We start from the raw sequence: 3,373 nt of genomic DNA, 5'->3' as shown, positions 1-3,373 counted from the left end.
CCCCGCCGCTCTAGGTGTCTAGCGATATCGTCGCAAATCAGCCGATGCTGCCCGGTTTCACTATTGGTGATTACGTACCCGACGATGTAGAATTTGAAACAATGGAGGTGGATGAATTCAAATACCATTACGGGGAGCCTCTCGTCAAAGATACTCTTGCTCTAACAACGATGATGCGAAGATTCCATGACTGGTACATGAAAACCTGCAGCAAGTATGGGAAGGATGCTTTGTCGATGCTGATTAAAGAGGACCACAACTTCATTGGCCCAGAACTGTTAACTGCTGATTTTGACGAGTTTTTCCAGTTCTACAATCAACAGGCCCTCGACAAATCACTTGTGGCTTGCTACTATCTGTAAATATTACTTTCTGTAATTAAGTCTCTCTATATATAGCTCAGCTCTTTCATTGCATGTATATATACTTATCCTCACTATATTATGCAGATTGAAGATCGCCGAATGCAGAAAAGCACAAATCTATGACATTGGGTTCATTAACCCAAATGTCATACATGAATACATGGTCAAAAAAGCCGAAGAGACCGAGGACAACTTACTCAAATCGTTGCTCAAAAATCAAACCAAAGATAAAATACTCTTTCCTTACAACTTCAAGTGAGTGTTACACTGTCTTGTGCATATTCGGTTTCCCTTATTACTCGAGGTTATAGTCATGTAACTGATGAGTTGTGCATGCGTGCGTAGCTTCTGTTGGGGAACATAGTAATTTCAAACAAATTCCTACGCACACGAAAGATCATGGTGATGCATAGCAACGAGAGGGGAGAGTGTTGTCCACGTACCCTCGTAGACTGATAGCGGAAGCGTTATAACAACGCGGTTGATGTAGTCGTACGTCTTCCAGGCCCGATCGATCAAGCATCGAAACTACGACACCTCCGAGTTCTAGCACACGTTCAGCTCGATGACGATCCCAGGACTCCGATCCAGCAAAGTGTCGGGGAAGAGTTCTGTTAACACTAGTGCAGGGCTTCGCCTAAGCACCGCTATAGTATCACTAGTGCAGAACCGGCCTTTAGTGCCGATTCGTAATGGGCTTTAGTGCCGGTTCGCCAACCGGCACTAAAGAGTGGGGACTAAAGGTCCCCGGCCTTTAGTACCGGTTTGTCACGAACCGGCGCTAAAGTGCCACCACGTGGCACGAGCCAGGCCTGTTTGCATGGAGGGCATTAGTACCGGTTGGTAACACCAACCGGTACTAAATGTTTGGGTGTTTTTTTTAATTTTTCTTTAATTTTGTGTTTTCAATTTAATTTAGTGATTGTTTTACATTATAATGAGTTGTTAAATCATTAGGTGAAAGTACCACGGATTAGTTTCGACTGGATGCATTCTTGGATATCTCTATATATAGCTAGCTAGCTAGAGTATATGCCATAGCCATATTATACTTGATCAACTATATAATATATACGGATATGGCATATACTTGATCACTTAGCTAGGTAGGATTCATCCAGCTAAAACTAATCTGCGGTTTCTTTCATTAAATGATATAATAATTAACTAGCTATCTAATCACCACCAGCACTACTAGCTTAAATAAGAAACATTCACTTGTACCAGAAGCAAAAATATTATCGATCGAGTTCAACATGATTGTCATGATATTATAAGCGTTCATATATATATATAACACCACAAAAGCAAATCACTTAAGTTCAGAACGAAGAACACGGACATGAAAGGACAAGTACTAATTAAGAGCGGCATGAAGAACTAGCTAAATCTCTCCTGCTAGCTACTCTCTCTCTGGTAAAATAGCATAGAACATGTATAGCTCTCCTGATTGATCATACTGGAGCATGCCGATGAACCTGTCTCCTAATCATGCACTGCGCTTCTCATTGCTGCCCCCTAGTACTTCTCTGCGATCATTAACAATTTTCCTCCAATCTTTCACTATTAAGCATTCATCGCTTCTAGAAATCCTGAATGCATTCATGTGCAATGTAGGATATCTTGGCCGTAAGCTAACAATTGACATCTGACCTTTAGTCTCGATCCCCTGAGGCACAACTGTCATTGGGAGTCCCTGTTGAAGAACATTGTATAATACTTAATTAATATACTTAACAATGAAAGTTTAGCAAAAAAATTATGTATGCAAAATATGCACTGAGGACAAATAGTAAATATCTTACCATCATTCCTAAATAGATGTGACCGTAGTTCAATACCATCACTATTGGTCGCACGTTTTGAGTACTAACATTTCTAAGTGCAGGAAGAAAATTTGTCTTGACAGTATGAACATCCTGAAGCCATGAAACATAATGACTTATCTCCTCGCAGTTTAGTTCAGCTCCGGGACAGTAGTAGGTCCTGTCTACCAAGCGCCGGACATGTTTGGTTGAATGGAGATAAGCTGTCAATAGAAATTAGTTGTCAGTTATTTTTGAATAAGCAATATCGAAGACAAAAATATAGTTGAGAAGAACTCACATAATGGTAGAACTGGAGGCGTCTGCACATCGACCCATATGTCTCTATTACCTTCAATATCATCTTACGGACGAATATCAAAGGTGATAATCATACCAGGCTCAAATGCATAAGCCTTGCATAGTGCTTGCCAAGTTTTGCATTCAAAATATGTGTACGTGTGTGTATTGTATACTTTGACGTTGAAAGTATAACCATCATGCTCAGTTTTCAGGTAAGCTCTCTTTACCTCCATAGTTTCCATATCTTTGAAACCTATCTTATCCAAGACAAAATTCTTGCATGGCACGGGATGTGCTAGTAGAATAGTGAAAATTAAAAATTATAAGTCAGGCAAATGAAGCATATATAAGTCATGCTTAATTACGAAAACATACTTTGTCGTTGTGACTTACTGTATCAAATTCGAAAGTCTCATCCAGCTTGATGCTGAATCGCCTACCATCAACAAGGAAATTTCTGTCGCACTGGCCGCGCTGGTCTTCACAGTAATCGCACATAATGAAATTTTTTTCGTCGTCAAACGACATTTCCTATGTTCATATTAGGCAAAACATTAATCACTTACTGATTCAATTAATTCAACTACTTCTAGTAATTCAACTAAGCATTTACTAAAATAAACTAGTTATATTAATTCAATTAGTTTAAAGCATTTACTAAAAATAAACTAGTTCTATATATATATTAATTCAACTAGTTCAACTAAACATTTACTAAAAATAAACTAGTTATATTAATTCAACTAGTTCAAACTAAGCATATACTAAAAATAAACTAGTTCTATATATTAATTCAACTAGTTCAACTAAGCATTTACTAAAAATAAACTAGTTCTCTATATATATTAATTCAACTAGTTCAACTAAACATTTACTAAAGATAAACTAGTTATACTAATT

This window comes from Triticum dicoccoides, chromosome 6B (genome assembly GCF_002162155.2).
Source record: "Triticum dicoccoides isolate Atlit2015 ecotype Zavitan chromosome 6B, WEW_v2.0, whole genome shotgun sequence".
In the NCBI taxonomy this organism is placed as follows: domain Eukaryota; kingdom Viridiplantae; phylum Streptophyta; class Magnoliopsida; order Poales; family Poaceae; genus Triticum; species Triticum dicoccoides.
Note: the sequence above shows the minus strand (reverse complement) of the source record.